The following is an 11,467-nucleotide window of genomic DNA, read 5'->3' on the forward strand; positions in this document are numbered from 1 at the left end:
AGGAGGTGTGGCCGCACAGCTGAGACCCTGTCCTTTCTGTGTCCACCTCTGCTCCACAGGGAGACCCGGTGATGGCTGCTCATCTTAAAATGGGCGCACATAGATGCACCGAGTCCCGGAGTCCTCTGACTGACTTTTAGCCGTGGAGTGCTCTCTCCAGAAGAAATCGAATGTGGAAGTTCCCACGTGAAAGGAATCAAAGTGGAATTGCCCTGCTGCAGGCAGGAGTGGAAGGGCAGGGGAAGGGGAGGAAGAGGAGCCTCAAACCTGGCCCCAAGAGCAGGCAGCTGCTCCTGGCCAAGTCCGAGGAACCTCTAGGGGTCTGGGGAGCACATCTGAAAATCAACAGCTATGGATCCTGCTCAGGTAACACCCTCAATGTCCCCCTTGCACACCCATCCCCTTTGCTGGGTTCCCAGAATTGCACACATACCATATCCAGTCCATCGTCACCAGCTGTAGGCACCCAGTTCAGCTGGCTGCTGACTCCTCACTAAGTTCTCCGCGTCTGCAAGGATGGGAAAAATTTAGGTGACTTACAGGCGCATGTCCTAGCTCCCAAGAATCCTACCCCAGAAAGAGGACTTGGGCAGGCACTTTGACTCAATAATGAAGACCTAGATCAGTGGTTCTCAAAGAGTGGTCCCCAGACCACCAGTCAACATAACCTGTGAGATGCCCAGAAATGCAAATTCTAAGCCTCACCTCAGACCTACTGCATCAGAAAGTGGGGATGGGTCCCATCATCTTTCTAGCTGATTTTCATGCACTCAAATGTTTGAGAACACTGCTCCAGACAGTGACCAGGAAAAGAGGGAGGAGTGATTCTGAGTTCACCTAGGATCTGCTCTTCAGATTTGTCTCCTGGACCAACCTCTTGTAAATCCATTGCAGGCAGTGAGTAAACACTGAAAAAGCTGCCTTCTGAGAGACAAGACCGTTTCCTTCCTCCTAGTATAAAGGGCAGCCTAGGAGAGAGCCAAGACACCTCTCCCACTTCTGCCCAGAACACAGCTTAGTCTCAACACACTGTGGGCTCTAGAGAGGTTTGATACCTCCAGTGCCCCACCTTGGAGATACTCTGAGACCTGAGGCCCAAATATCATGCAATGACAGATGGACAGGAGCCAGAGGGATGGGACTCCATCTGTTGCCCCATGATGATGTGGCCTGGAGAAGTTCTGCTTGTACGTAAACGTTACATTTTCCAAATCTTACAGGCTCCTGGGACACACACACACACACACACACACACACACACACACACAGGTTACTAATTCTTTCATCAAATGGAGTGACCCTTGATCACCTTCCCTCTGGGTTCTAACATTATTTATGTACAAGAAATACATTTCTTAGAGTGCAGATGCCCTCATACAGTTTTGGTGGAAGCAAAGAGGAAAAGAGCACGCTGATGTTACTTAAGAGGTTCTTTCTGAGACAGGTCCCCATCTCATACTAAATGTACTTATTCCTCCACGTGATGATTCAGCATTTTTATAACGATACCAGTAACAATGATAACAAATAGGCCTTTGAGCTCCTACCATGTGCCAGACTCCATTCTAAGCACTGAATATGGATTACCTCCATTAAACATCACCGTAGCTCCCAAACAACCATTCTGATAGATGAGCAAACTGAGGCACAGACTGACTAAAGAACGTGCTCAACGTTACGCAGATATCAGCTTATAGTCAAATTATCGAAGAGCCCTGACATCTCATCAGTTATGCTTTTCTATCAAGGAAGGCCCTTGTGAGCATCTTGGGTGCCTGGTCCCAGTTCTCCATTGCCCTCTACTCTCCTGGTGTTCCAAAACATGCATGTGATGTGAGAGGGAAGGTGGCATGAAGGCCACGATCCAGAGTGGTCCCGAAAGGCCTCAGCCGTGTGCAACCTGGCCTGGGACCTTGTCTCCCTGTGGCTCCTGACTTTAGGGCTGTCATCTTTCAACAAATAGGAAAATGTTTGGCCAAACCCGCGTACACTTACAACTTCTTACTGTCAACTGGAAAATACACTCACACTTGGAACCGAGGAGAGGCCAGCATTATTGATTGACTATTAGTTTTTCTCTGTTTATCTCCATCTATAAAGTTAGACTTTTAAAATTGGAGTAGAAAGTAACATTCCTGCTTTAGTTTGTTCTGTTTTCAATTGGGCTGTCTCAGATTTTGGCTGCATCCGTGGCTGAGACAGCCAGATCAAGGGGTTGAAGAGGCAGAGATGGGGTTGGGTAGGACCAACATTCTACTAGCCATGGCACAAGTTTGTAATCCTCTCTTGGGTCTTCTTGGGAGAGTCTTCCCCATAGGTCATGTGTCCACAAACAGGCTAACTCAGGAAGCCCTGGGTGCCCTAGCTTGTGGAAAGAGGGAACTCATTGAAATAATAGCAGCTGCCATGCATTGGGCCCTTAGGAGCTGGGCACTGTGCCAAGCACTTTACAATTAATCTTCCAGAACCATTAATAATTTACTGTAGGCCGGGCATTCTAATGCCTCATGACAATCATCTGAGGTAGGCACTCATCTTACAGACGACGAAACTAGATGCAGAGAGGTGAAGTTAAGTTGCCCCAGGTCCGCAGCTAGCAAGCAGCAGAGTGGGTTTGAACCCAGGTGCCGGATTGCATGCTCCCAAACACTCTGCAAGGCTGCCTCCTAACTGAGTAAGCTGTGTGCTGGCTCTAGCTCCACTTACAGACGCTGGTCTAGGGTTCAAAGACTTAGATAAACTCCCAAGCGTCACACAGCTAGAAAGTGGTGGGACAGAGTCTCAGACTCAGGCCATCTCTCTGGGCTTGGCGTGCTGTTCCTGCGATGAAAACGAGAGCCAGAGAAGCAGAAGAGCACGGCGAGCGAGGCGCGTCCAGCCAGGCCAAGAAGAAGCGCTGAGAAATGCTCAAGTCAATCTCCTTCATGAGAAGCACGTTGTTTCCAGGAAAGTCACCCAATCTAGTTTCCAATGGAAAGACTTCCGAGCTTTTTGGAAAAACTTTTGATAACGGCTATGGAGTCTGCCCCTGAGTTCTCGTGGTCTGGCCTCGAGTGACTGTGGAGGCACAAATGCGCGTTTCCAATGCGAGAGCCTGGCTGGGCACGTGGTGAAGGGGACAGAGGTGGGAAAAGCTCGCCTCTGATGGACTCTTAGGTGTGGGGTGTGGGGGTGTGGGGGGTGGGATGTGGGCAGAGAGGGAGAGAGAAGGCGAGACAGCCCACTGAGAATGAAGGATTGGAGGTGAGATTTGTTCAACAAAGAAACATTGATGGAGTTCCAGCTATGTGCCCGGTGCCATGCCAGGCACTCAGGGGATATTGGTGAGCAAAACAGAGTGTCCTTAGCTGGAGAGGAAGACATTCCAATTGTCTAAGGTAAGTGCCTTTGAAAGAAAGAATGTCTACCAAAGGAACTGACTTACTGGGGTATCAGAAAAGCTTCTATTGAGAAAGTGACCCTTGAGCATATCTAGGCCAGGATAGGAGAAGAAATCAAGCTCCAGAAAGAAGAACGGCATGTTCAAAGGCCCTGTGGCAGAGAGAAGCTTCACAGGTCTGAGGAACTTAGGAACTGAGCTTCGCAGGCCAGAGCAGGGAGAGCCTGGGGGAGAGTTGTGCCAGGCCTGGCCCGAACTGTGAAGGTGCCAGACCAGGCGAGGCCTGGAAGGCCGTTTGAGGAATTTGATCTTTTTCCCAGGAGGAATGGACATCTTGAACAGTTCTAGATAGGGATGACATGAGTTGGCTTGCTTTCAGCTGGTCACTCTGGTTGCTCTGAGGTGGCCAGGTGGGAGACTACTGAGGTACTGCAGGCAGGAGGTGACTGTGGCTTGACCTGGGGTGGCAGCAGTGAAGACAGGGGGAAGGTTATATTTGAGACGCAGCAAGTCCTTTGGCGGTCCAAGCTTCATTTGGTTTTGTTCTCTTGTAAAAGGAGGCAGAAAGATCCCTGCTGAAAAGGCAGGGCTGGAGACGGGATGGGTGCCCTGCGGGGTTTAGCAGGTGCGGTGGCAAATGGGAGAGGGGCAGGGGAGGACCCGCAGAAGGATGGTGGGGCGGCTGGGAGGGCCCCGTGACTCTGTTTGCAGCAGCGGCCATCAGCAAGTTTGTGCCATTCTCCTCTTTGGCCCTCCCAGGCGGCACCAGGCCATGGACGGAGACGAGCAGGGCAGCCAGGGCAGCCAGTGAGGAGCCGGCGGGGGCGCGTGCGTTTAGGTTGCTGGGAGGTGTGACTGACGGAGGGGTCCAGGCTGTTGGGGCGAAGATGGAAGCCAGAGGGGCCTAGAGACGCAGAGAACCAAGAGGCCGACGAGCAGGATTCTCGGCGAGGTGGGAAGGCGGGTCTGGCAGCAGAGGCCTGGCAGAGACAGACCCAGATCGCCCGGACTTCGAGGGCGTTGACCTCTGGGAGATCCTTGCCCATCTCGCCTCAGTGGGAATAGCAGTAAACCGCCACCCATGTGTGGACAAGCCCAACACCAAGACCTCCTGCGGAAGGAGCAGGGGGAGGGGTCTGTGTCCCACACTTCTTTCCACGGGGCCTCAGGCACCCGCGGGCGGTGGGAAGAGGGTATAAAATGGTTCAACGAGTTCAATGAGTTCACGCAGTCTCGTCCGTTGCATCAGAGTCCGTGGGGGGAGCTGGGGATGGCCCCTCAGTCCCGTTCCAGAGGCTTCTCCTCTCCCGGGTGCTCCCCCTCGGACCTCAGACCTCCACTCTCAAGGCTGCCAGTTCTTCCCGCTCCCCCAGCAGGGAATGTCAGGGAATTGCTTCCCTTGACCTCCTGAGTCCTTTCCCTGGTCCCCTCGACCTTCCTCCTCTGATTCCCATCCCTTCTTCCTTTGATTGGTTGTCAGGCCTCTGCTTCTTCTGGATCCCTCCATGGATCCCTCCCTCACTAGCTTGGCTAGTGGAGGAGGAAGGAGACAACCCCACCCTGACACAGAGGAGCACCCACATGGGCCGGGCACTGTGAGGAGAGTTTACACGCACCACCTGAACTTCCTGTTTCCACAGCTGAGATGACCAGCTGCCCAGTGATGGACAAAGTCCAGACTCAGAGCCAGGCCCTGCAGATTCCAGGGCTCTAATGCCGCCATCTGTGTTGCAGCCCCTCTGGGGACATGAAGGAAAGGAGGTGACAGCAGTCAGGGTGGTGTGGAGCCACTGGGCGCAAGCCATGGCCACTCTAGCTGTGGCTAGAGAAGCTGTCCAGCACAAGGGCAAGCTCAGGAGTTGATGGGGTTGGAGGCCGAGACCTCGCTTGGGGGCTGAGTGTGTGAGACAGAAGGGAGGAAGAACGGAGGGAGTGGGAGTGCGCTAGTGGAAATGGTTCACGGATCAGCACTTCCAGGAGGAAATGCCCCATTAACTGCCTCTCAGTGACCGTGTTGTTACCTACGGATCATACGCCGAGACCCTGGTACAGCTTCCCCAGCATAAAGAGAGGGACGCGGAGGGGCCGGCCTGGGGCCGCTTTGCATCTCCCTTCCAGGAGAACAGAGGCTCCTGAAGCCCACTAAAACGCCAGGTGTGAGGTTCTCCCAACACTGTGAAACTCTTAGCTGGTGTACACAGTTCTGGAGCTTTCCTGGCTTTTTAAATAAGTCCCTTGTTTAAGACCTAGAACAGGGGTTCTCAGCTGGGGATGATTTTGGCCCCCAGGAGACATTGGGCAATGTCTGGAGACACTGCTGGCATCTCATGGGTAGAGGTCGGGGTACTGCTAACATCCTACGGCTCACAGGACAGGCCCCACAGCAAAGGATTCTGGACCCAAATGGGGTGGGTGCAGGAGCGCATGGAGGTTTTTCCATCCTGTTTGAGTCCCACAGCCCCCTGTCTAGGACCAGCACCCTGTCCTGATGGGCATGGAGGGAGGTGGGGGAACGCACCAGCTGGTGCCAGGGCCCAGGCTGCAGCTCGAAGGCAAAGGTGTGATCGTGGCCTTGGGAATGACCGTGTCTGCACGCTCCTACAGGCATTCAGGTGTTTCTAGTTTGCCTCCAGCTTCTCTGGAGCCCAGAGAGGGACCGGGAACAGTCCCATGTCTGTCCAAACCCCACTGTCACCAGGGGAAGGTTAGGGGAACCTCTACTTGGGGTGGAATTTCCCAGCATCTTTCCCTCATCGTGGAGGCAAGGAAGTCAAGGCGGGAGGTGGGGGGCGGGGGGGGGGGAGGAAAAGCTGGGCTCCCCCTGCCATCCAAGGGAAAAGATTTAACCTTAAGACACCCAGGAGAACCATCTGCAGTATGGTTCAGTAGCTGCATGCTTGGGGACTATGAACCAGGGTCCTATTTGTCCCACATCAGTGTGATAACCGCAAAATTCCCATCAAAAAAAAAAAAAAATCTTACTGGCACAACCAAGTCATGCGTACACTCCCAGCCCTACCCTAAAACATTGTAATGACCCGTGCCTGGTTGCAGCCTCTCTGCTGGCCTCAGGCCTCTAGGGCTCTGAACCAGAGAAAGGACTTTGTTGCCCAAGTGGATGGCTTTTCAAGGGTTGACCTCACAATGGCTTTCCGAGACCTGCCTGGGGGCAGTGGCAGCCGAGTGGTGGCAAGATTTCCCAGGCGGGCTTGGCAACGTTTGGAAAAAGAAAATATTTTCCTTGTGGATGATCTCTCTGCTCCTCCGAAGTGCGGCTTGCGTGTTGCCTCTTGGTGTGGCCGCCTTAGGCTTCTGGAATGCCCGCAGAGCCCGCGTCCGCGCAGCCTGCTCTCTGCAGCGTTTCATTCCTGGACTTGCACGCGTCCAGGGCAAAGCAGTTTTGAAAAAGGACTGAGGTTGCCGATGTAAATGGGAGCCGTCTGGTTCTCTGTGTTCCACGCTGGTAAACATATGGGCTGAATTATGACATTCGAGATGGTTTTCAAAACACGCTGCTCTGTGTGAGGACTTTCACTGGATCCTGGATCCAGGAACCCGAGTGCAGGAGACATTTTGGAGACCACTGGGGAAATCTGAATCTGGCCTGAGTCTTAGACGATGATAGAAGTGATGGTTCATTTTGTTAGATGTGATAACAGTATTTTGGTTAAGTAGGGAACTGTCCTTATTTTTTTAGAGATGCAAATTGACATATTTGACTCTAAATTTGCATGGTATCTGTAATTTATTTCAAAACACTTCCTCTCCAAAGGATACTGCACTACCCTCCCAACTTTTCTTGTCTACTAAAAATCTTCACAATGAAAAGTAAAAACAAAACCAAAAGACCCTACAGATTCTCAGGTTCCTCATCTAAAAAAGAAAACGTTGCTCCAACTTCAAGGTAAAAGACAAGCAAGTGTGCTATAGACAGAGGCCGGCCCGCAGGAGGGCAGGGCCCGCACCCCACCGTCCTGGGCCCCCACCTTCTGTGCTGGACGCAGCTCACTTCTTGCCTCAGTTGCTTCTTCTGAAAATGGAAAAGAAGTTGTTGCCACACAGAGAGACTGTGACAGACCATTCATTCACTCATTTATTTAGTTGTCCGTTTATCCAGTCATTCAAATACTGATCAAGGGTCTATAATTTGCCAGTGTCTGCCGGTTTCTGGGCACACACAATGAGTGAAAACAGACACAGTCCCTGCCCCGTGGAGCTTATAATCTTGGGCAGGGGGTGGGGAGTGCAGAAGGTGTTAATCAAAGAACCACAAAGATGAATGTAAAATTACAACCAAATAAAATGACAAATGTTATAAAAGAAGTATGGGAGAGAGAGAAATGACCAAGCCAGGAAGATCTAGGAAGCTGAATTTGAGAGGAGGTGACAAGGGATGTGCAAAGGCCCTGTGGCTGGAGGAAGCATGGCAGTCCTGAGGGCCTGAGGATGGCCAATGTGGCTGCTGTGAAGGGAGTGTGGGAGTGGCTGGAACTGGAGAGGAAGGTAGAAGGAGAGGCAGACATCCCTGCTCTGTGGGCTACTTTGGCTTTTGCCTCCCAGGATATGGAGAGTAGCCTGAAGTTTGTTTTCTTGTTTTGGTTGGGGCCCAGTTGCTCTCCCTTACTGACTTGGCCCTGGCCCCGCTCTGCGTGGTGCTCACAGCCTTCTGAGTCTCAGACACACCCTCCATCTGACCTCTACTAAATGGTGTGATCTGGCCTTTGTGGTGCTGTCACCTCACCCCTTACCGTGGCAGGTCCCTGGGTCTCAAACCATGGCTTCTCCTCCACTGGCTCTTCTGGTCCCCTCCAGGCCAAGGGAGGGCTGTGGAGCTCTGACTCAGGCCTTCTCTCTGCCGTACCCCACTGGGTCTCCACTGTGACTCTGTGTGGCTGCTCCCTGTAAAGGTGAAGGGCTCCCTGCAAGGAAGTCTCTTCCCAGGGTCCTGACTCGGATGCAGGGCACTAGCCTCCTCCACTGTTCCCTCAACCCAACGTGGCATCCACCCCAGCACATCCGGGGATTTGTGCTGGAGGGGAAGCCATGACACGTGTGTCTGACCCACTGCTTCTCCTCTCCTGTCTCTTCCTTCCACAGCCTATCAAGAGGAAATAGTGGGAGTTCCATTTCCTCCTCTCGTCTGGAAGAGTCTCCTTGTACACAACGCCCTCCTCCCTCCCTAGGTCCTAAACCCCATGACTACTGGGAGCATTTCTCTACATTCCAGAACAGACTCTAGGGCCTGACTCTACGGGTTTGGCACAAGACATTACCGCAGATAAAAATATATTGGTTTAAGATCCTCCAAATAATATCCTTACTACATCAGCACATTCAATGAATAGCAGCTATTATTATTATAACTATTTCCCTGTCTGAGAAGGTTTCTTTTGGACTCTGCAGAACTGCTTCCTCTTCAAGCTAAGAGCCACGCTGGGCTCATCCTCACCTAGGTCTCTCGGCCTCTAGGGTCTTCAGTTTGGTGACACCAGCTCATATCCCCTCAACCTTCAGCCTCTAGTGACAGAACCTGGAAGGGTCTCCCAGAGCCTCTGGTGCCACCCGGGTCTCCTCCCCGCTCTTGAGTCCCCCTGTGCAGATCCGGTCCAGCTGAGCCCCGATCCCGGCTCTCTGCTCCCCTCTGGTGGAGCCCTGCCATACTGCCCCGCCAGCCTGCCGGCTCCTTGAGCTGGAAACAGGGGAGGAAAAACATGAGGGAGAATAAAGCTCCAAGTGACGTGGGCCTTACGGCACAAAATGAAGACCATACGGAGGTGTTTCCCCTCTAATTTATTGGAAGGCTAAAAATAAGGAAAGGGGGAGAAACGAATATTTGTTGAGCCCCTGTTATGTGCCAGGCCCTTAGTAAACACTTTGCATATGTCGTTTCCTGACAGGGTTGTGAGGCGGGCACTAGTGTCCACAGAGCAGGGAACAAGAGTTTGTAGCTTGTCTGAGACAGAACAGCGTGTGCGCGGCAGAGCGGGGATTCAAACACAGGACCACAGCGCGCTGCTCCCACTCAAGTACAGAGGGAGCGGCAGGCAGAGATGACAGGGAGGGAGCAGGATCCTCGACTGACTCCTGCTTCGCTTCCAGAAATCCAGACGGGGAAGGCAGAAAGCCCTTTGTAGTTCCCAGAGTTCCCAGCAGGGGCAGCAGGGAGAACACTCTCCTCCAGTTCAGGAAGGGATGTTATGCCCGCTCCTCCACTCGCCACCTCTCTCCACCTGCTCAGCATCCGGAAATCCACACCTGTCACCTCTGGGACCAGCCATGGCCAGGTCAGTGAGAGCCTGGCTTGGGAACAAACACAGAGTCTTCTGGGAAGAGCACAGCTCTGAACACAGCTGTGCCCAACTGTCTGGGTCCTAGTCCCTGAGTCATACCATCCCAGAGCTTCAGTAGGACCATATCCTGTCCCTGATCCAACCCAGTTGGCTGACCAGCGCCGCCCCGCAGCCCCACCCCTGTCCTTTGGAGGAAGCTGCCGGAAGCTGCTGGGTCATGTGTAGGAAGCACAGTTGGTCCCGTATATGATGACACCATCTTCCTCCTGGCCCAAGAGTGCACAGCCAACGCCCTGACATCATGACCTGGCCCCTCGTGCGGAATCCTGGTTCCAAGACAGTGAGCAGGCCTCCTGATCACAGAAGGGACACCGCGAATGTAGGTATAGTTTCTGACAGGCTCTGCTGTGTTGTTTTCCCCAAAGACTGTTTTCACCAATCGTGGCCCCAGCTATGTGAGTGCACCTTTTTACCAATGCCTCATCAGCAATGGAACTGAATAATAATAATTTTTAAAAAGTGTTTAACCAATTTAGTAGGTGTAAAATGGTGCTCAGAGTCATTGAACTGAATTTTTATGGTGATTAATGTTTCGACTTTATCTATTTTCTAGTGAGAATTGGATTTAATTAGGCAAATCTGGATTTAAGTTCCAACTCCGCCTTTTATTACCTATGAGAACCAGGGAAATTTACTCTCAGTACTTCAGTTTGACATCTGTGAAAATGCAGATCATAATGGTTCGCAGCTCCAATGCTAGTTGTGAGGATGAAATGAGATAACATACATAAAGCACTTAGCACAGTCCCCAACACACAGAAGGTGATCAATAAATGGAGCCAGCAGTGCTAGAGTAGAAGCCACTTCTCTCTTAAGCTCTCGTTGTTTCCCTTAAGTATTTACAAGAATTACATAAATTTGAATCCATGATCACTTGTAATGCAAATGTGTTTTGCAGTCAATTTTCTCCCTTTCATTTTGGTTTGGTTATATTTCACCTATAAAAGATTGGTATCACTGTTATTGATTCCATTTCTTTCTGTTTACTTTGACTACTTGAAACCTGAGAAAATCGTCATCCCTCCACACGTCTGATAATCCCTCCTTTATATTCTTTGCTTTGAAAGATAAAGTGACATATAAGTGAGAAATTGGTGGATGGTGCTGGGAAATACGATGAGCTGGTTTCCCAGCGCTGTCATGGGAGCCCCAGCTGGCAGATTTTCCTGTGGAGCTATGAACATTCTTAGAGTATTCTGAGAAACTTCTTCAAGTGGTCCAAATCCATAAAATGTCTAAAAATTAATCGCCAGACCTGCTCACCAGCTAATGACGAAGGTTCATTCACCAAATATTAATAACCTTCCCTATTTTGCGAGGCCTGGCCTTGTCCTGGATCCAGGGGGCGATTCTGACATAGATTCTACGCTCTGGGATCTCCCAGCAGGGAGAGAAGCCGTGAGCTGGAGGGCCCGTGTCTGCCCCACTAAGTCCACCTCTGCCCTTCTCCACCTGCTCCCAGCCCCGGGAGGCTGACCTCTTGGCTGCATCCACACGTCCCCTTGCCCTCTGTTCTCTTGGTAGGTACAGCCGGTGGGACATCAGAGGCCGCAGGAGAGAGACGCCAGCGTGTTTATTCTCCCAGCTCTCTCCCAGCCAGGCCGCCCTCTGGCAGTGTCTCTGTTCCTCTGCCCAAGGCCACAGCTCCTGTCAGGCGACCCTCTCCTGATTCCAGTAACCACTGCCTGCCTTGCCCCTAGGAAGAGTCACGGCTTCCAGCAACTGCTAGCTCTGAGGT

The sequence above is a fragment of the Diceros bicornis genome, chromosome 5 (genome assembly GCF_020826845.1).
Source record: "Diceros bicornis minor isolate mBicDic1 chromosome 5, mDicBic1.mat.cur, whole genome shotgun sequence".
NCBI lineage: Eukaryota > Metazoa > Chordata > Mammalia > Perissodactyla > Rhinocerotidae > Diceros > Diceros bicornis.